Source organism: Sturnira hondurensis, unplaced genomic scaffold, assembly GCF_014824575.4.
Source record: "Sturnira hondurensis isolate 20B ecotype Veracruz unplaced genomic scaffold, ASM1482457v3 Scaffold0002840, whole genome shotgun sequence".
NCBI lineage: Eukaryota > Metazoa > Chordata > Mammalia > Chiroptera > Phyllostomidae > Sturnira > Sturnira hondurensis.
Window position 1 is genome coordinate 26,123,796 of NW_028075471.1, and position 22,547 is coordinate 26,146,342.

At 49.1% G+C, this 22,547-nt stretch overlaps 1 protein-coding gene and 1 long non-coding RNA gene across 3 annotated transcripts in view; one reads left to right on the forward strand and one right to left on the reverse strand.

Moving 5' to 3' along the window:
- Positions 1–2,095, forward strand: LOC118983522 (uncharacterized). The gene is made up of 2 exons (XR_005065735.1): positions 1–322; positions 1,905–2,095. It is a non-coding gene; the product is annotated as an uncharacterized LOC118983522 (long non-coding RNA).
- The window catches only part of GPR141 (G protein-coupled receptor 141), a 96,819-nt gene that overhangs the window by 68,272 nt on the left and 6,000 nt on the right, over positions 1–22,547 (reverse strand). The window lies entirely within an intron of this gene.

Below are 22,547 nucleotides of genomic sequence, written 5' to 3' on the forward strand. Positions count from 1 at the left end.
GAAATATTTCCTTCATTTCGCGGTCTTTGGGCCACCCCTGGCACCAGCTACCACAGCAGGCCTCCAACAAAGCGACGTGACGGCAACGTGTGGCATAAGCACAGTGGTGTCACCCTGTGGGTGACCACAGAGCAGCAGTTCTGAGACTTGGCTTGGCCACCAAAAACATCGAAACTCTATGGAACAATCCATTCTACCTCTCTGGGCTTCCGTTTCCCCATCGGTCGATGGCTTTGCACATTTTCGGGAAAGGGAGAGAATGCCCAAGACTGTGTGAGCTGCATGACCATCTTCCCGGAGAGAGGAGCACGCTTCGCGTCAGGTGGGTCTCGAGTCAGGAGCCCTCCTCTCTTGCACTGCATCCATGTTTCCCCTGAGCCACACGGGCGGTGCCGGGGCCTCACGTGCAGTGAAGACAGCCCCTCGGCTGCGCCCGCTACTTCTGCCAACTCTGTCATTATGAATGGCCACATGGACACCACTCTACCCCAGCTTCAGTCTGCTCCTTCAGCTGGCCCCAGTGGGGATGAAAGGCTATCTTGGCACTATTATGCTGACCCTGACCTTGACTGCCTGGCTGTTCCTGGACAGGCCCGCCCTTGGGTTCCTGAAGGGAAGGGACCTAGACGCACATTGTTTATATTTTCTAAATTAAAAACACATGATTTGTTTCACACACAAGATTTGGATATTGTTAAAGTAATCAGAAAAATATGAAAATCAAATCATATTTAGTTAAGCCCCTAATTAATCTCCTTAGTCAAAAAGGATCGGGTTCATCCACCTAAGGAAACCCAGAGGAAGGCCCACAGCCACCACCTCCCCCTTATTAGTGGGGAGCAGGAATCAGCCCCCCACTACTCTCCCCCACAAATTTCATAGCTGAGCCCCATCTCTACTTCCAAGGTCCTTTCCGCTCTACGTAAAGGAATAAATTAATTCTCAGCTTTATGGGAAAATGAGCAAAACGAAGAGGCACCTTCTCCCAGCCTTTAGGAATTTCAATGTAAAACAGCGTTTTATTTGTCAAGCAAAGGCTTGCTGTTCACACATCATCTTCAGGAATGGCGATTGCCAGAGAGCTCTGGCATCTCACCGTTTGATTTCATGCTGGAAATCTGGGTGGGCTTGTTTGAGTTTGCTCCTCATTCTGTGAGGTGGGAGCAAAACGCACCGTTAAATACACAACTCCTTCCTGCTCCACCGGTGTGGGCGGCCACTGGTGTCAGTGAAAGCAGGGGGTGGAAAGTGATCTGGGACCCCAACACTGGCGCACCAGGTCTGCCGTGGAGCTGACACAGACTTCGGAGACGTGCGGCTGCAGTCGGGAAGACAGCGGCTTGCCATGACAAGGTGCGGTGGGGGCAGGCAGGTCACTTCCCGGGGAAACGGAGGCCTCAGGGGCCTGAGTCTCATTACACTCATTTTCTCCCAGAAGCAGTGCTCAGAAGAGGGTTGATGAAGAGGTCAGAATGCACAGTTATTTTAGAGCCGTTTGGCTGTTCTGTCTGTGCTCAGCTATGAGGTCACTAAACAGAACTCTAAGGCCACTAAAACTGGGAACAACTGACGTGGCCTGCCGACTTATTTGCAAGAGAATCCACTTGCCACAGACAAAGCCCTCTTGTCTCAGAGTGGCTTCCCTCCCGCCAGCCTTTAGGAAAGAGTGAGAGACAGATGTCCCTCGGGCTCTGGCTCCAGCAGGCCTCCTACAACCCCTCCAGCAGCAAAGACCCGATCTGAGCCCAACGGTGCCTTTGAACCAAAGTGCTGCCTGTCCTGTGGCACTGACCCAGTGCCACTCTGGGTCCCCCAGAGTCGCCAGCCCCATCAGCACTGAGAGGCATCAGGTCTCTTCTGAGTTGCTTAAAAAACACAGACAAATGGTATTTTTCTGGTTACAGAAATAACCGAGAGCTGCAGCACTAATCCTCAAGGTGAACTTGGTCCATGGAAGTGCAGTTGTAGAGACTCTGACCCACTGGCCTGAGGGACAGGCTATTTACACTCACTGGGGAACTCTGAGACTTGAAGGCCTCTATGGAGTTCTTGATTCTTTTGAATACTGAAAAACAGAGTGTGTTTTATGTATGTATTTATTTATTTATTTTTAATCCTCACCTGAGGACATTTTTTAATTGCTTTTAGAGATAGAGAAAAACACTGATTCAAGAGAGAAACACTGACTGGCTGCCTCCCCTACACATCAGGACCAGGGATCGTACTTGCCCAGGCCGGGGACTGAACCCACAACATAGGCATGTGCCCTGACTTGGAATCAAGCCCACAACCCTTTGGTTACAGGACAATGCACCAACCAACTGAGCCACACTGGCCAGGCCAACAGAGTATGATTTAAAAGGGCATCATTTAGGAAACATCCAACTGTCTTCTGCTTTTTAATTTGTATATCTATACTTCTATACAGTTTATCAACACAGTAGACACATCACTGGTTAATAATCAACAGTGAAGCACTATAAAGTTTCCGAATGTGTAGCCATTTAGAGAGACAGCAAATGCACAGCAGTTAAGGCACAGTCTCTGGGGGCAGCCCACATTTGAACCCTGGTGACCTTGGACAAGTGACTTAACCTCTTGGAGCTTGTTTCTCTATCTGTTAAAAAGGGCATGAGAAAAGTAGCTATTTGAGGATGAGGAAGGTGCTATGTAGGTGAGAACTGATAGTATTTACACTTCTCTGAAGAATAAATTTCAGTCTTGTGTGCTATGAGACTGATGTGTAAGAGCCTGTCACCTGACTCGTGAGACAGGCTATTATGGGTCAGGGAAGGAAGAATTAATAAAGTTATAATGATGCGGGGGCAGTGGGCCACCACCTCCCTGGGAAAAAACGAAAACAGGTCTCTACCTCCTGACCCTCATACACCAAGATCAATCATAGACAGAAATAAATTAAGAATTTAAACATGAAAGAGGTCAAACTTTAATTTTTTAGAAAAAAAAGCATATAAATATTATTGTGGCCTCAGAGTAGAAAAGAATTCTTTAAAGAAAATAAAAGATCAAACTATTCTTTTAAAGCCATGAATAATTCAACTCCATTAACACTAAGAACTCTTGCCCGTCGAGACACCACATGGTGTTGAAAACACAGGCACAGCCTGGGAACAGATGCTGGTAACACACTAGACTGACGGAGGATTAGCACCCAGAATAAATGATGCCTACAAAACACGGAAGAGGCAAACAACCTAATAAAAAATGAGCAAGAGACCTGAACAGGTATTTCACCGAAGAGAAGAAAGGGCCATGGACACCTGAAAATATGCTCAGTGCCATCAGCAGACAAGACAATGCACACTGAAATCACCCCAAGAGACCATTTCACACCCCCCCAGTGGATGACACCCAAGGAATGGCCGGGAGCAATGCCCCGGGGCTGCTCGTGGGAGGCCCGTGGGTACAGCCACTCTGTAACACCCCTGGGCACTGCTGACAGAGTTGAACATGTACAACCCTACAGCCCAGACAGTCTGCGAGTGGCCCCCACCCTGTGCTTGTCGCAGTCCCCTGGCGTGTTTTCAGAAATCCTGATGCCCAGGCTGCACCCAGGCCGATGAAGGAAGAATCTCTGGGGGATGAGACCAAGGCTTGTGTGTTTGGAAACACCCAGAGGACGCGGGTCCTCTCCATGCTGGGCATCCTCCTCCTGCGCCACATCAGAAGCCCAAGTCCTGCAGCAGCCCCGTGGCACAGCGGCAAGCTCCTCCCTGGCGCCAGCTGGGCGGCTCTGCTCAAAGGGCAGGCACTGAGGGGTGGCATCTGCAGTGCAGAGCCAAGGCTGGGAGGTGCGGTGGGCCCCCGGAGGTGTGCTGTTAGTGACAGGTCTCAGAATGGGGCCCTCTTGTGATGTCCCTACAGCTGCAGGATGACAGCTCCATGTTCAAAGGCCTCCTTGGCAAATGACAGCTTCCCCGTTATTTCCTATTAGTTGATATAAAAATTGGATTGAATTTAAAATCCAGGTGCATTATCAAGGTATTTTCAACCTAACATTTGTTAATGAAAGAGAAGGAAGAGCTGTGTGATTTCTGAATCCCTACAGGGTTTGGAAATTTTTCTTCCCAACCTTGAGAGGCTCGAGAGTTGCCCCGGTGACTGCCAAGAGGTTTAAGAAATCGCTGTTGAACAAATCGTCTTGACCAAAAATTCCAAGCAACCATTTCATGTGCAAAGCCTGGCTTTTTTTTTTTTTAAGAAAAGAATATTCAAGGAGGAAATATCAAGTTGCTCTTTTTTAAAAACTGAAAGATCCTGTGGAAGTTTTATACAAACTCATTGTCTTAATATAATTGTGCCATAGAAAACGTAACTCTTCCTTCATCAATGCCCGTGGAGACGCCCCCACTCCCCTCCAGCGAACCCCAATGTGCAGAACAGATGCCACCGTTTCTGTCTGAGCCAGGACTGGTGGGGAGCGTGGCCTCACAGAGAAACTTCTGCCGGGCAAATCCTCCAAGCCAAAGCCGCAAAACAAGCTCTTTCGTCCTCCTAACTCCGTCCCCATTTCCTAAAGGCTCAAACAACTTATTCTCCCTGAAAAATCTTGGGCTCCAGCTCCATTACCAGACATTCACAAAATAGCTGCCTCTATTCGGAAACCCTGTAGATTCGGAACCCACACGTCCCTGAATGCTGGGTGACCTCAGGGAGGCAGGGCCAGAGGCATCAGCTGGTGCAGGAAAGAGGAACTGTGTGTTTTTTTGTAATTTGACCTCCCCACAGCAGAATGCATAACACCACAGATGCTTAGCAAAGGGCTTTACGAATTTAGATAATGCTTTGTTTACCCAGTCCCCCAGGAACTCTGCAGAGGTGTGTTTTTTTCCCTCTCCAACAGATGTTTACTACCTGCAGCTCCCACATTTTGTTTTTAATTTAACAATTCTTGATGGAAATATTTCTATGACATATTCCACACCTTTCTAATCTATCCAGTGTATCATCCAGAAGACAATACCCCAATTTCCAAAAGAAGCTTCTTTTATCAGGAACCTCAACTTCTGTGCTATTTGGAAGTAGCTCTGGGCACTCACTGGCCTGCGTAAGGGAAGTACAGGGTGGCTGTACCACGTCCTGCTCATCGGCTCTCCTTTCCTCCACCTTCATTCTTCCATCGGCTTCCCTCACAGCCGCTGGCCCGTTGGTCAGACGTAGTGCCAGGATCCTTTCTGTCTGTAACATGCTGTCCTTGCTTCCCCAGGTGTGGTTCTGGTAGAAATGTAGAATCTTGGACCCCTCCCAAGACGGACGGCCACATTTTTTCAAGATCTGCAGGAGACGCGTGGGCCTACTGAGGTTGGAGAAGCAGTGCTCCGCATGCTGTGCCCTCCCCGCCCCCAGAGCAGATGGAGCCCTGGCCTCACGCCCCAGACACATCCACGTGGTCCAGGCTGACACCAGCACTCCGACCTCAACCTCCGACTGTGGTTAGATGACCTGCGGACCAGCACTGGGTTCACTTTCCTAGCTAGAGAACAGTCCCCAGTATCAGGTGAGCTGGGGCAATTGTCCCTCTCCCAGGGTCTGGACTGACACTGTGGCAGTCATTCAGGGAGGCAGCTAATGCAGCCTGAGACACTTTGACATACGTAAACCCGTCAGAAGTGTTGTGATGGCAAATGCTCGCAGTTGTGGCTGCACACACACAGTGTCCAGCACATGCCCCGGGTTGCTTATAACATGCATGTAATATTATATATGTAATGAATAATATAACATAGCATGTGTGCATGCATATATTATGGATATTGTACATATGTAACATATACATATATTATATATGTGTAATACATATATTACATACACAATGTTGATTTACACACACCATATTGGTATATAAAGTGCCAATTTAAAATTTATAGTCTGGGAGGGAAAAAAAGCCAAATTTATGATCTGTGTCTCCCTGGGCCAGAGTAAAGGCTGGAGTTCAAGGAAGGTCAAATGAATAGGAGGATGTCTTTCGTGAGCTCTTTGCCTCACTTGCCATCACTGGAACCTGCTACCCAGCCTCCCTGGAATCTGCTTATTTCAGGGACCCTCTGGGAATATCGGGATCATTAAGGCCATATCAGTTACTAACACATGGCATGGGCCTCATCTTCACCCATGTCCTGTACTCCTCGAAGGAGGCTCGCTGACGCCACCTCTGCTGCCCCCAGTATGACCACACTGCGTTCTCCGCAGTTCACCCAAACCACCCTGCAGTCTGAGTACAAAGCAAAAGAATACCTGTGTCCTTTTATAGTTCCCTTAGCACCTAAGCCCCAAAGCAGTTTAAAATTGTCCTGATGTCACCAGGATTTCAGCAAAACCAGCTCTCGTGGTTTTAACTAGACAGCCCACTGCTGGGACACTGACCAGTCCCCATTGTGGGCCTTCCCCCACCCCCCTGTCCAGCACGCACTGCCCTCACTGTGCTTCAGGAACCAGACTCGGGGTCCGGTCTTGACTTTGAAGCCTTTCCAGACTGTGTTGTTCCCTGTTAAGTTCTCAAGGTAATGGCACCACCTGGTACATTCATTTTTCTTTCCTAAATAAAGAGTGAGCCTTGAACTCGATCTGATTAATCTCTGTCACCGAACTTGGTGATGAGCAAGACTGGTGTTACATACTGAATACCCCAACTTGTGGGTGAGGAAACACAGAGAGGCATTGTGGGGGATATAGAGAATACCCTATGGTCCCTGAAAGCCAGGATCTGACCTTGCTCAGCATTGATGGGGAAACCGGAGTAGCCACTCAGTCATGGTTTTGAACTTCAATTACACAAAAGGTTGTTACCTGATGTCTGTATGGGGATCAGATGTCTCTTTTCTAAGTTTACGGCAAAATGAAAAGACATGTAATGGAAAAAACACAATAGAAAATTTTTTTAAAAAGAGAAAAGACAGACCTTCACACACTGTGTTCCCAAGGACTCAGAGTCACGGTGTGGAACAATGTCATGATAAAGACCAGGCAGTGGGGTTTCAAAAGGAAGTTTTGAGCCAGGGCTAAAACGAGGGCAGATTTCATCTCTTTGGGACTACTCAAGGGCTCTCTGGGAGAAATAAACTGTGTGACCGCAGAATCTTGTGATTTGGGGCTCTTTATGTCATCCACTTCCCCACATGACCAGTAGAAATCTTAGGTAATATTTTCCAAAGATTCTGCACTTTAGAAAGGAGTTGGTTCACTCAACTTTAGGAAATTTTGAGTTAAAAAAAATTAAACAGGTTTTGTTTTCTGCTAGGTTTTTTTTTTTTGCAATGTTGCTCGAGTTTTTGCCCTGGGGAGATGTGAATCTCTATGGAAAGGAAAGAATATTCTCTCCTCAGTCAGTCGTCTGCATCTCTCTTCTCCCAGAGCACAATGGGAACCACTGCCTTGGACTCAATATGTGGGTGTTTCTGGAGCTATGTGTTTGCTTTCCCAAAAACAAACAAACAAACAAATAAATATTACAGGCCTTTTATACAAGGGACCAGAATTCCCTCTTGTTTGCTGAGTGTTCAACATTTTTCCTTGAAAATCTTTTGTGTGTAACAAAATACACAGTCTCTCCACCCCATGAGGCAAGGGAGGCTCAGGGACGAGAACAAGAAAGCTCCAGGTGGCTCCAAGGCCCCTAAGAGCTCCCTGAGGATGGCAGAGGCCTAGGCCGAGAGAGGAGGGCGTAACGAGGGTGGGTTGCGTGGACCCATAAGAGCGACAGGTTTTATCCAGCATGGTATCTGTTTTTTCCAAAATCCATAATTTCTCCAGTCTGGTCTTTCTACCCAGGTCTGTGATGACACACCTCTCTCTTAGGCAACCTTGGCCGTGCCAAGGACACGCAGGATGTCCTCTCCTGGGCAAAACCTTTTAAAGAGGTGGCAGGGCTTATCCTTGGATGTTCTGCAGCGAAATGCCCAGGAATCCAAATAGTCCTAAGGGTGAAGCTTAAGTTCCCCATCCCTGGCCTTCATGGCCTCCAGGCTTGGTGTTCATTCTTCTCATGAGGCCTTAAATTGTTCCCACCCCGCCTGCAGAAATCCTATGCTAAAGCCCTAGCCCCTAACGTGACTGTGTGTGCAAACAAGGCCTTTAAGTGGGTAAAGGTTAAGTGAAGTCATAAGGTAGAGCCCTAATCTGGTAGGGCCGTCTTCCTGTAAGAGGAAGACAGACACCAGAGAGCTCCCTCTTTCTCTGCAGGTGCACAGATGAATGGCCACCTGTGGACAGGGTGACAGGTGGCCATCTGCAACCTGGGAAGAGAGGTCTCACCACAACCCCCCCCTGACAGTACCTTGATCTTGGATCTCTAGCCTCCAGAACTTGGAGAAAACAGATTTCTGTTGTCTAAGCCACTCATTCCGTGGTATCTTGTTATGGTAACCCTGGCAAAGCAATACGGGCCATAAGGTCTACTTGACAAACAGGTCTACTTGACAGTTAAGAGAAATCTCAATTCAATAAAATTCCCTAAAGGCTTCTTTAGAGAAATACATTTCTGGGACGCCACCTGCCTGGTTGATAATTCCTCAGGCACCGGCTTCTGCATTTCAAAGAGAAGCCTTCCTTCCTGCTGCCTTTGAACATCTTGTAGAGTAAGAATAGACCAGAAGAGGCATCATCACCTGACCTCAACTACTGAGAGATCCCAGAGGGACCAAGGAACTGCAGGCAGAGAATTCCATTCCCTTGGCGTCTCTGCTCCTGTACAAAGAGGGGCTGATGGAGAGAGCACTTGCCCCTCCAACCAGGCCTGCCATGAGGTAACTGCCCGAGACCTTCTCACAGCCCCCGCTCCAGGCAGGGCACCCGCAGTGCTGACAGAGCGCCGGTCCTCACATCTGCGCGGCACCTCTTTGTCTGACACAAGTCATCGTAGTTTTACAAGCTGCCAGAGCCAACCAGAGCCCCAGTGAGCACACACAGCTTGGACCAAGGACACAAGGTCCTGGAACGGGGATGAGTGAGCTGACCCAGGTCCTCAGGCCCCAGCAGGCATAGAGAAGGGGACAGACCCAAACGACCTGCCTGTTAATGTCTCCGAAGCGCAGAGACCAGAGCATGGGAGACACAGATGGAGAAAGTGGTATGAAAATGTTTTAGAGTAAAATAAAAATGGTTCTTACCACTGTAACCACTGAGATTTTCAGAATACTCAGAGGCAAAGACAGTCTATAAACAGGTACAATCCTGTAAAATATGTTGGTAACTGGGAAAAGAAATCCAGAGCTATTTTAAACGGTTCACATGATAAAATATACATGTTTAAACAGAAAGAAGAAAAACAGTTAATTGGAGTTTTTTGAGTGAAGGACCAATAAGGGGTATTTTCACAACGACCAGCAGCATCCTGCCCAGGGACACCTGTGTCCCCAGGAGTCCTTCTGGGAGTATGGCGAGCCGCCCTAGGTCCAGTGATGGTCTCTCAGGTACCTGTTCTTCACCCTTTCCATGAGCTCCTCAAAGCACAGAACTCTTCATACCCCCTCTTACTTAAAACCCAACAGTTGTTCTTTGGTTTTAGCCTCAAAGTGCAATCTAAAATCAACCAATGGCCCTCGGGTCCCTTTGGGATGACCTTCTGCCTACCCTTTGCTGTCATCTCTTGTCCCCAGACCTCACCTTACACTACTGCCATCCCCCACGACTCGCTCTAGGCCCCCTTCATCTCTGCAGCTTTGCACATGTATTTCCACCTCCAGTCCTCTGGGTGAACCGCGACCCTTTCTTCAACATGTGGGGCAAATTCACCCTGCTTTTCAAAGCTTTCCTGATGCCTCTGGGCACTGTTCCCCTTGCTCCCTCCTCCACACCCCCAGAACCCCCCCATGTATGCTTCAGATTTGAGGTTCGTATTTGGTACTTGACTATTTGTTAGGGTGTCTTGATATATGTTGAGACAATGGGCCGAGAAGGTAGGTGACTTTCTTATTTCTCCTTGAATCCCTTGATACCCTCCAGGAGAAAGATATCATTGTTGGTCTAGACAGATCTTTTCCTACTAGAATATGAGGAGACAAACAACGAATGAAAAACACGAGATGTTTATAAAATATCTTGAAGCCTATGAAAAAGGTAATGCTTCCTGAAATTTAAAAGAGCATATATCTGAAAAAATGGCTTTTGACAAGAAAAGGGAAAGGAAGGAAGAAAAATTAGAAGAAAGGGAGGAGGGAGGGAAGGAGGGAGGGAGGGAGGAAGGGAGGGAGGGAGGAAGGGAGGGAAGGAGGGAGGGAGGGGCTAAGGAGGGAGGGAGGGGCTAAGGAGGGAGGGAGGGGCTAGGGAGGGAGGGAAGGAAGGAAGAGGGCAGGAGGGAGGAAGGGAGGGAAATTTTAGAGGACAGTGGATTGACTTGGTGTGTTAGAAAGAAACATGGAAGGCACAACATACCGGGAACAGGATTAGGGAAACACAAGGACAAAAGAGGCTGAGATGAGAGGAGATATGTATAAGGAACTTGTGAGGCTGAAAAGAAAAATTCCAAAGGCAAGGAACTGCAAAATGCAAAAGAAAAACCAAGATTGAGTTGGAGCCACAAGACCCTACTGTTCCTAGTCCAGCTCCATTTCCCTGCCAGCCATGTTGGGTCCTGGCTTCTTCTTCCTGCCCCGTCTATGGTACAGCAGCCCCGACAGATCTGCTGACTCAGTCTCTCATTACAAATCCCTCCTCCCTGGAAGGGACCCACCTCAGGGGCAGGCTAACCAAGGGCACCTCACCAGAGACCCAAACCAGAAACACCAGCTTTTCTGCTTGGATTCTGATTCACAAAAACTATGAAAGACAGTAAATGTTCATTGTTTTAAGCCACAGAAGTCTGGGGTAATGTGTTATGTAGCAGTAGATAATGCCACACAGATCGACGCACACAGGATCAGAGCAGGCAAAAGTATCAACTTATCATTAAGTGGGACTTTGGAGCCCTTAGCAGAGGCTCGGTGACACTCTCAGTGCAGCTTGGTGGCTATGGGACTTCAGGGACAAGCTGACACTTCCTCTGGGCCCAGAGTCCCATTCTAGCCCTCCAACCATGGCCACTCAAATGACCAGGGAAGGTCATTCCAAGGAGAAGCATGCCAAGGCAAAGCAAGAGGGGGAAGCGGAAGCAGAATCTGGTCCACAGGCTGTGGAGGCTGCAGGAGGCAGCCCTTTCCTCCTTTCACAAAAGTACAGAATCCCTTGTAGAAAGGGAACAAATTTGTAGAGAAAAAAGGAAAACGGGCAACTTTCCATTCTGACCTGGAATCCAAACTTATTTCTCAAACTCCGCTGTCTGTGAGTGCTTGCAGTCATTAACATCCTTGTACCCAGACCCACTCCCACTAGAGCTCCTGCCAGCTGGGATGGGGCAGCTTAACACAGGGGAGCTTTACACTTTCCCTGGGGGCTAGTGTGTGTTATTTCCTGCCCTCCTGGGGCTACCTACCTCTGCTTTCTGATAATAAAGGCTCAAATATGGTTTAATTCTATGATAGAATAACATTTCTAATAATAGCCTATCTCCTCAAGTTCATTTTCACTTAATAACATCATCTTCTAGTGCAGAGAGTTACTCAAATGAATAATCAAGTATTTTCCAATTGAGACTCTGCTAAATGGGCTTTAATGGACAGAGTGTTTAGGACATTAATTGTTTACATACAGCAACAAACACTGATTGCATGAGCTCATTAGTGTCTAAAGTTCTTAGACAATTTGTGTTTTTTTAATATTAATTAAACAGTCCCCTTTCATTGAGTTCTCACTATTATTTCCATCTTGACAGACAGCTCATATTATATGTTGGGCGAATGATCAACAAATTCTGAATTTATGTAGCTGAAATGAAAAAATAAATGTCTCAGTAGCAGTCTAGTCCGTGCCTTGTTTCAAAGACTGAGTTGCATGGTGGGCACTTTCCTACATGGATGGATGGATACATGAGTGGATGAGGATAGATAGACAGACAGACAGACAGACAGATGGGGAAAGAGAAAAAAAGAGAGGGCAGGAGAGAAAGGGAGGGCAGGTGGGGAGAGGGGGATGGAGAGAGAGAGAGGTAGATGTGGGCGTAGACAAATGAGAGGCAAGGCTGAAGTCCATGCTGCCGGGCAGAGGGCACCAGACCCTGGGGCCTGAGACCCAGCTCTGTGCCCTGCTCTGCTGCTGACAACTTTTCCACCCAAAGCAAGTGGCGGGAACCCTGCTCAGGTACACTTGCTGGTCTGTGGTAGACAGCACGCCCCCTCCTGCCTGCGGCATAGCAGTTCTGGGATGCAGGTGACAGTGTGGACGGTAGGAGGCCATGAGTACAGAGGGCAGACGCCTCCTGTGGCTGCCCCCTCCAATCCCTACTCCTCCACTTCCAAAATTACCCCCGCTCCTCTGACAGGAGTGGAGGCAGCGTCTTGAAGGATTCCAGCCTGTTTAGTTCCTTTAAACCCAACCCCTCAGGGACTGTGGCCAAGTACCGAGGGGATGAGCCAGGGGATGAGCCAGGGGATGAGCCAAGGGATGAGCCAGGGGATGTTCACTTCAATGCCCTTTTATATCAGACCCCGAACTCTCCGTTCTTGCTACGCAGAGCTTCCCTCCCAGGATGACTCCTACTTAAATAAAATTAATAGAAGTGCTACTTTCATATCTCTAAGCTCCCAATAGCCAGGCCACAAACTGTGATTACATACTCTCCTATCTTTCGCCCTAAATGAACAAAAGAACAAAAATCGTTCTTTCTTTCTCCTTACTCCCCACTTCTAACGTGTTGGAATGACCTTTGATGACCTTTTTCCTCCCTCTTGGACTAAGGTGTTCATCACGGCATCGCCAGGCCTGACCCAAAGCCACCAAATCCTCCTCATTTACGAAGCACACCCTGGCCTGCGGAGACCAGCAGAGATCTAGTCCCCCGAGGACGCTCCACCCCCACCTGCCCAAACACAGGACTGTGCGGAATAGCATGCTCCCCGCCCATCAGTCCCCCCACTAACCAGTGACACAGCATTTTGGTCCGAGCGTCACAGCATGAATCACAAGCAGTGAGAGAGCGCTTCCCCTTCACGAATAGTTTCCAGCGTGGGTGGTGCCTTACCTCAGTGGGTTTGTCAGCTGCTTTTTCAAGCTCGGGAAGCATGGCAACCTCTGCAGCAGAGCACAGAGCTCGAGAAAACTCAGCCAGGGAACCACTGCTGTGATGAAAACGGCACACATGCCCGGGGCTGACGGAGGGGGAGGCAGACATAGGCTGCTGACGAAATGACTCACCGGCAGGCCAGGGTCCCCTGATGACACCCAGGACCCAGAAGAACTTGTGTGGTGATGACAACTACTTACACTGACAAAAGTTTTTCATGGACCACTGCCCCTGCCCCCTCATCAAAATGCTCAGAGACGAGTCCCAGCTTCTATTAATTCAGCCTGAATTTGGCAGGAAGCCAGAGAAGAATTCCAGGGAAATGTGGGTTTTAATCACCTATAAGTAACAAAATGTACACACCAGTCGCTTTAAGGTCCTTTTCCACAAGCCCTCCAAGTGCCATCCTTTCTGGCTTGGTGTCTTCTGTCCCACCTGTTCATTTGAGATCTTTACTCCTGTGTCTCCCTCAATGGCCACCAAAAATACATTTTTTGGAAGCCAGCTCAAAACTAGGCAGTTGGCTATGCATTTGGGGAGCCTGGTTTCAGCCCCCAGCTGCCATGACATTAATGACTTCTTATTGCCATAGCCACTACTGCTACCACAGACAATGAATTAGGAGAATCCAGATCTGTTATTGTCATAGCAGATGGTGGCACCAATCTGTAAGTCCTTGATGGGTGAGTGGGTCCTAGTTTAGAGTCTGGTTGGGAGCGGGGCTGTGGTCATTTTCTTACCCTCAGTAAGAGCAAGCTCTCCGCTGCTAGACTCCAGCCCAGATTCAAAGTCACAGACCAGGGCTTTGTGGCCTTGAACTTCCTCCATCTCCACCCCTCTCTTCCAAACAGCACAGTGCAGACACTGCTGGTGTCTGTGGAAGAGGCTGTGACGTGATACGCTGCCCAGATCTCCCTTCAGGAATGAAGGGCTTCTTCCCCTGGCTGCTCAGTGGGCGTCCGGCCAAGCGTCCTCAGTGCTCAGTGCTCAGTACTCAGCTCTCACAGGGAACCGCCTTGGCTGAAGGCAGCCACCTTGCCCTGGGAAGCCCTCGTCCAATAGCTGGTCATCATGGGGATAGAAAGGTCATTTGCCCCAAGTCAGGACAACTGTGCAAAGCCATCCTGTCCTCCAAGCTCCCTGAGAGGTCAGCCGGAGCCTTCCTTGAAACTGCATTGCAGCCAAACAAACTTCTTACTCTGCCCACTCCTGCTTCCTACCCATCCCCCAAAGGTGCGGATCCCAAGAACACTTCCTAAAATACTTCCTGCTTCCTAGAATCCAGGCCCTACCCCTTCCCCCGCTCAGCCCACCTCCAGGCTGGTTTATAGCTGTGGGAGATGCCCTAGGACATGACAGCCACCAGCTTCCAGCCCCCGGCTCCTTTTGGCCTCTCTGCCTGGGCTTCCTTCACCCCAGGTTGCAGGTGCAACAGGGAGTAGGGGCATCAACACCCTGGAGAGGGCCCCAAATATGTGCCCAGCCTGCCCACACTAGGGTAGGACAACTCTGAGGCATGTTCCTCAGTTTACCGGGGAGTCACCGGGGGACTGGGTCTTCGCTGGGCCCACGGCCCCTCATCAAAGCTTCCTTTTTTGACTTTCTCCTTTTCTCTCACACTCCTTCCTTCCCTGCTTCTGCTTCCTGGGATCACCTCCCAAGAATCTACCAGCACCCCAGTTCTCCCCTCAGAGTCTGAACCTGGGTTATCTGAGAAATGCAAAGGTGTTCTTCTTTCTCTTTCTAAACTGCACGAGAAACTCACCCACCTCGGGGCAGAGCCAAGGGTGCACCCATGGAAGAGGCCCTGAGTCATGGTGGGCGTGTCAGAAGGACCACAGTGAAAAAGTGCTGCAGTCCTGGCCAGGTGGCTCCGTGGGTTGGAGCATCACCCCACGCACCAAAAGGTCACTGGTTTGATCCCCAGTTGGAGTACATACGGGAGGCAACCGACTGATGTCTCTCTCTCTCTCTTGCTTTCTCTCTTGCTTCCCCCCCTCTCAGGTGAATAAACTTATCTTTGGGTAAGGACTTTAAAAAATGCTGAGGACACTCAATCAGCCAGCCCCCCACGATGCCTGGCTAATGGCAATGTATTTTATGATGAAATGCATTAAGAGAAGATAAGACTTAAACGTCACCCTTGCTCCATTTTCCTGTCTCGGAACTTCCCAGGGTGCCCAAGGGCTGAATGACACTGGCTATCATTTACCGAGCCCTTACCCTGAGGTAAGAGCCCTGAGAGGAACCCGGGGCCAGATCTTACTCATCCTTCAAGGTCTGTGAAAGTGCCCCCATTTTCAGATTTGGAAACTGAAGTTCAGAAGGGTATGGAATGTCTGTGGTCCCAACATGAGCCAGCTAAGAGCCAGGATTCAAACCCAGACCAGATCACTCCAAACCACAAATCCCTGACCAGGAGGCAAGAGGCCCCTGAACCATGCACATGCCCGGGCAAGCAAACTGAGTCACTAGGGGTCCATGGTGTGAACAGGAAAAATGACGTGGTCTTTGTGTATCCCAGGATCAGGTCGAGCGCAGGCACGAAAAGGGTTGGTAGGGACCCCAAAGATCTCACAGAAAAACTATGTGGAGGAGGTTAGAGAACAACAATGACAACAGAAAGTAAAATAACCACAGCATTTTCCAGGTCAGCGGGCAGCCCTGGAGAAGCGTTTGGTGCCATCTAGGCCGGCTGAGCATGAGCAGCCCTGAGGAGCACCCTGGCTTCAATACTGCGCCCCCCACCCCCCGCCCCATGTAGTCACCTTTCGACTGACCTTTATGGAGTGCTCTTGAACTGGAGATGAGGGAGTAAACAGAAAAGATCAGGGCCCTGCCCCCAGGGGAAGCTGACGATCAATAAACTGACACATTACAGACAAGGTCTGAAAATAGTAGGAGCCATGGAAAGTGACGTGGCTGCAAGGCCAGTTGACAATGACAAGTACAACCTCAGTTTGGCCGCAGAGAAGACTTCCCAGGAAGGTCCTGTTCAGGCAGGCAGACACACAAGAGGCAGGGCATTTGGGGGAGGGGCAGCAGGTGCAAAGACCCCGTGCAATGCTCAAGGGCAGCAAGCAGGCCCGTGTTGGGGTTGTGGATTGAGCGCAGGCCAAGGCAGCAAGAGACAAGGTCAGATCCCACCCCTTGGATGAAGAGGCGTTCTTGAGACCAATAACCTCCACGCCTGGGGAAGCTGAAAGCCCTCCCCCCAATCCCTCGAACTCCTATGGCCCTGACCTTCCCTACACCCTGCTGCTCCAGCCCCTTCGTCTGCCTCGGCTTTGTTGCTTTCACCTGGGGACAACCGAGAATTAATCTATCACAGTCGCCTACAAGAAACTAACCACGAGCAGTCTGTGGCTGTTAGGGGTACTAAGATTTGCAGGCGTGGGAGGGAAGCCCACACCACCTGTGCTGCTCTCTTCCGCCCCCGCTCTCTCACCTTCTTCCCTCCGCCTTCACCACCCCCCCTTCTCCGACCCTGGAAAATACCCCGAGTGGAATTCATTCCAGCATTCCTCCACTAAGGCAGGTCCTATCCCTAGAACGAATTCTAGAACACCGCTAAGAGAACAAAATACGCTCTATCTTGTTCCTCTGGTCGGGCATGGAACTGGGAGCAGCAGCGGAACCTGGGGACACAGCCTTGGGGACGGGAGGAACATGACTTTCCAGCCACGAGGCCAGCTTGCACAGAGAGCTGTGGGGTGCGCCCACCTCTCATTGGGCCGGCTACACACAGAGAGGACAGGAGCTCCATGAAGCTGGGTTTCTGAGGGAAGGATGTCTGTGGCCGAGTTGCGGAGGCAGGCGCTTAACCTCCACAACTTGACCTCAGCTCCCTTTCCAATAAACGCATGTGTCTCTTTAATGCTGGGTTGGGGAAGGTGCGTGTTTAATGGGGTGCTTTGTTTTTCTTCAGTAACCAAGATTGGGTTGTAAGATAGAAGATGGTTTTCAGGAAATAGACAGAGGCCGTTCATAACAGACAGGCTCCAGCCTGTACCTTTGCAACAAAATTCTTTTCTCCTCCTTTTCCACCCCTCCCATCCTTCCGCCTTGGAATTGTAGCTACAATTGTAACAGCTGCCATTTATTTTATCCCTAATAGATACCAAGATACTATTGCTCGTCCTTGTAGGACAAGATAGTTCATACTATGTCCACTTGACAGAGGAGAAAACCTAGAAACAGGGAGGTTGCTCCAGGCCGTGTAACTAAAGCAGGGAAGTGCCTGAGTCCTTCTGAATGAATTTCCCCTGGTTTCCCAAAGAGAAAGCCTTGGGCCTGTTCTTGAGTCCCAGACATCTCTCTGGTCTCTAAGTGTGGCTTTGGCAGGAACAACCTCGTGACAACCCCTCGAGTGAGCTGCTCCTTGGCCAAGTCTGGGTGGTTCAGACACTGGCACACACTAAGCACCTGCCTTGGGACGCATCGGGCACAGAAGTCCCTGGAAAGAGCATCGGATGTAGGGCAAGTAGGAGGACAGCATGTCAAAAACAAGAGATTGGGCCCTACCTGCCCAAATATTCAAGTCTTTATTTATTCCTCTTTACACCCTACCTATCCCATCCGTTTTATTTCACAGGGGGCTGGTGTTAGATGGGATTAGGGGCTCAAAGTCTAGGGGTTTCTAAATGCTATTAGTGCTAAATGATACAGTGTAGCCAGTAACCATGAGCTTGACAGGAACCACACAACCCAACCACAGTTCAGCTAACTGAACTGCAAAGAAGAAATCAACACGCAATTAACCAAATAGTTTATATAAGCAGGGCTACATGACAGAGTTTTGGGTGTGAATTGTCTCCTTTACTTGTCGCAAGTAAATAAACCTACCTTAGGACACATCCTAAGCCATATCTCATTCTTGAAAGGAACACCCCAGTTGTTGAACCCCTGGAGTCAGTAACACTGGGGAACCTAGCGGAGTGTCGGTCTGTCTGAAATCACCCTTGTGCTGATTCTACAAATCTTCAGTTTGGAAGCCCCTCCGACACCTTTAAAGAATCTCACCGAAGTTGGTACACCCAAGTGACAATGACTGTCAAGATCCTGGGGCCTCGAGGGGGGGCCGCGCTCCAGGTAAACAGCCACCCTTAAGTTCTAGTGTTTCAGCCAAAGGGTGGGGTACTTGGGGTTCAAGGTCTCAGGGGTCAAACATGTTACAATGAACTGACAGCCGACCACTGGGTACAAGAGAGAACAGTGAGAAAGGTACATAAAGTACCTCTGGGCAGCACCTTCACGTTGTAAACGATGAGTAACAGCACTAAAGGAGATTAATTAATACAACGTTTTTGAGAAAAACCTAGCTCCAAGCCAAGCTCTCCCACGTAGTAACTGTGTTTCCCTGTGAAGCCCCTGCCTGGAGTTGCTAGCTGCTCCTGTAACTATTTGTCATTCTGCGCATGTTGACACCCCCCATCCCCTTCCTGTCCTTGCCAAATGCTACTGCTGTGTGTACCCTTCAAGTTTCCTCTCCGTTTCCTCTCCCCTCGTTGTTACCCAGAATGTTGTTGCCTTTTAATATTTCATTAGGAGATTTAAAGATAAACAGGGATCACACAGCGACGAATACTGTACGAGGTACCTAGAGGGGTCCAGTGCCTGGAGGCAGAAAGTGGTGCGGTGGTCGCCAGGCACTAGAGGAAGGGAAGGTGGGGCCGTTCAGTGCAGAATTTCAGTTTTGCAAGATGAAAGGGCTCTGGAGATGACGGTGGTGATGGTTGCAACACAACCTGAACCTACTTAATGCCACTGAACTATATATACACTTACAGGTAGTGAAAATGGTAAGTTTTATGCTACACATATTTTATCCTAAGTTTAAAAATTGAAAAGAAGAAATAAACACCTGACTCACTCTGGTGTGAGTCACCAGAGCAGAAATATTTGTCACATCTAGACCCACTTCAACGCTGTCTTCTAGGAAGAAGTGAGGTAGGGAAATATGCCCCTCCAGCCCCCACCAATACCCACAAAGAGGATGCACACAACACCCAGCAGAGGGCGGAAGAGAACCAAGGTGACATTTTCCTTGGATTTTGGTTTTGCGGTCCTTCTTCCTTCTCTATTTTGCTGCCTTCATTAAATGTTGTTGTCCCCAAAAGTGAAAGTCTCTCTAAGGCAGCTACGTGAGAGAACAGAGGGTCAGCAAGTCTCCCACTGAGTATGCTGGTTAAATGATCATATCATTTAAGTTGTCGTGAAAATAATTGCTCGGTATTAGGTTTCCTGACCGCAAGAGAGTTCCAATTTAATGAGCCTTTGTTTGTTTGTTTGTTTGTTTGTTTTTGGCTTTATTTACCCAAATCATTTTGCAAAGTAATCGGTGAATAATTTTACTGACGTGCCCACAAAAGAACACCGAGAATCACACTCGGTCTCATTCTAAAACTGACAGGATTCAGGATTTTCCAGGTGGGCTACGCAGCCATGGCCACGTCCAGAAAGGTGCGGCCTGGGCCAAACACCTGAACTTTGTTGACACGTCTTTCCCTCCCCTTGACCTCTTCTGCCCTCAATTTCCCACCACACTCCCTGCGGCAGGCCTCCCCACACTGCAGTTGCTTCCGGGGAGATTGCCTTGGGGCTTTCAAGGATATTGCCATTTCATTATTTTAAAATACCGAGGGGTAGGGGTATTTTTCAAGGAAGAGAGCAGCATTTTCTGCACCAGGGCTTCCTCTTTTCTCTTGAAGAGGGAAAAACTGTTTGCTGATGCAGTTAGGGTTACAGACGTGTTTTTTTTTTATCGTATTTTTTTTCCCATTACCATTTAGACCCTTTATACCCACCCCCCCAGGCAATCGCCACACTGATTTCCATGTCTCTGAGTCCTTTCTCCTTTTTGCTCAGTCCCTCCACCCCGCCTCCACTAGCTGCCATCCTACCCTCCCTCCATCTACCAGTCAGTGCCCAGGGTTTTTGACTTCTGGTTTCAGACAGGCTGGGAGTGACGACGGCTGGCGCAGAGATCTGTGAGGAGGGTCCTGTGGATGGCCACGTGCGTCAGCTGTTTGCTTCTCCCTCGGCTATGCCTAGGCGTCACGTGAAAACCGGTGGCAGTGTTATCTGCCCAGACAATTCTGGCTCTTCCACCTATTCAAACCGTTTCAACGCAGATAGCCTTTTCTTTCACTCCTTGAATATGATTCAAGTCCCAAATACCCGTTATTATTGACATGGGAATTGTAAGCACTCTGATAAATGATTTGAGAGACCGTCTAATTTCCGTAAATACCACTGCTTGCTGTTACCTTGCCATTTGCGAACATTCTAAAACACTCTGAAATCGCTCTGTGCATATCCCCAAGTGACTTGACAGCATGTGCCCCTGCGTCAGATCTGACTGACCCCCAACCATCTTCCAAAAAAACACCTATTTTTCTCTTTCTCAGGCAGAGGATGAACACTGCTCTCAAAACCCAGCACGTGGGAACAGGCAGCCTATTTCTATAGCACAAAGATGACGGGGGACCCATCACAATGCACACTAGGTGGGCTCCCCTCATTTCATTTCTGTCTGCAGGACCTCCTTTTCCCTCCCTCCGGGTCGAGGGGAGGGGAGGGTGGGGGGACTGAGACAGGAGACCAGGAGATCAGAAAAGAGCAGCTGAACACAGAGCCGTGGGTTGTCCCAGAGGCTGGAAACCTCTGAGGCTTGTGTTCTTGTAAAAATGGGTCCATGTCACCTGTAGGCTCAGTGGCCCCTGTCTGCACGGTGACCCACTGATGCTAGGCTCCAGAATAGCCAGCTTTAGTGTGGTGTGCGCCCCACCACAGAGCTCTGTGACAGTCGCTGCCGTAACCCCACACCCAGGACTTCCATGAGCAGGACTCAAATGAAGGGTTCTGAGCAAATTAACATCTCTGTGGGCACAGGAGGGCGCTGGTATGCAAACCACGGTGACACCCATTGGTGCAGAAGCTGCAGTCAATGAGAATGTAAACAGTGTCCCTTGGTGGAAAATCCCACAGGGGAAATGGGGTGCGGCTGCAGCATGCAGATCGCAGAAAACAGCACCTCTACTCTGGGCAGGAAAGCCAGGGGGTCGGTGCAGGTCCCCTTACACTTGTCCCAGCCCCCACCCCTGTGGAGGGCAAACCTGTATTCAACTCGGGGAAGTGGTGGGAGTGCTTGCCCTGCCCGGGGCACACTCCTCTGCTGGGGTTCCTGCGCGAGGCTTCCTTTCCCACCTAAATTCACCCTAATAGCGATTTCAGCTTCTGACAAGGGTTTGCAAAAGGATCTAAATGCATATTAAGTGTTCCCTTATGTGTTAGACTCTAAAAGAGTTTAATTAAAAATTAAAAAATAAAAAAAACACAAAATAATCGCTGTTTCCAGATTAACAAATGTCAACATTTTGTTCTAGTTGCTCCAGATCTGCGTGCATGTATACAAAAGAGGCACACCACCCCGATTTAATCACGCTTATCTCTTAAATCACGGGAGGCCCCGCTCCCCTTCCTGTGTCCGTTCCCCTTCCTTCCTCTCTGACTGGGAGAAGCTTCCATCCTAAACTCAGCGAGGGTCCTCCAGCCCCGAGTGTAAGTTGCCATGCTGTCCCACGTAGTCCTTCCAACAACTCTTCGAGAAAGATATTACACCCGTGGCAGATGAGGAAACTAAGACCCACGGAGATCAGTGTTTGCCCACAGTCGCACAGCAAGTAGACAAAAGAGCTGAGGTTCAAAGCCAGGTCACTCTGATTGGAAACGGGTGGTCTTTTCATCACACCCTAATGTATAACCAGAAGGCTGGCTGTCTTCCTCCTGCCCCCTGCAGACTGCAAGCACTCTCCCCAGCTGAATCATCTCACCTCTTTGGGTCTTGGTTAATGAGCTTTATGTTCCAGTTCCTTAATAGAAGCATTTTCAAATGTTTACCCTTTTGGTTTGTAAAACACCAACATAAACCCAGTTGGTGGTGGGTGGGGCAAGCATGGATGACATCCCAAATACACTTTTCATTCAATTATTGCTTCCTTGATTTTTAAGTTAACAATGTATATTCTTCCAGCACGTGATGCCAGGCTGACATTCCCACTCAGGGGTTCTGGTGGCTGCAGCGTGTAAGTCAAGGCTGTTGTGTGAGAGACAGACCCATTTGTAACCACTGGAGTTAAGTAAAAGCCACAGGCCTCCCTGAGATAAAACAATCGCTACTTCAGGATGTCCTTGGGCACTGAAACCTTGCAAAGGCCCTGTTATTAGAGAACATTGTGTCCTTGTGACTTAGCCTTGTTATTTTCATAGCTCACACCAGACAGGCCAACCTTTCCATTGGTCCTGGAGTCTGGCATGTTTACAGACAGACAGTGGCTGACAACAAGAGCCCTCTGGCTGGGGCAATCTTCAGTTCGGCATGAAATTCAGCTGCTCCCAAGCAGCTTTGGACTTTGGACTTTCCTCAACCCTACAA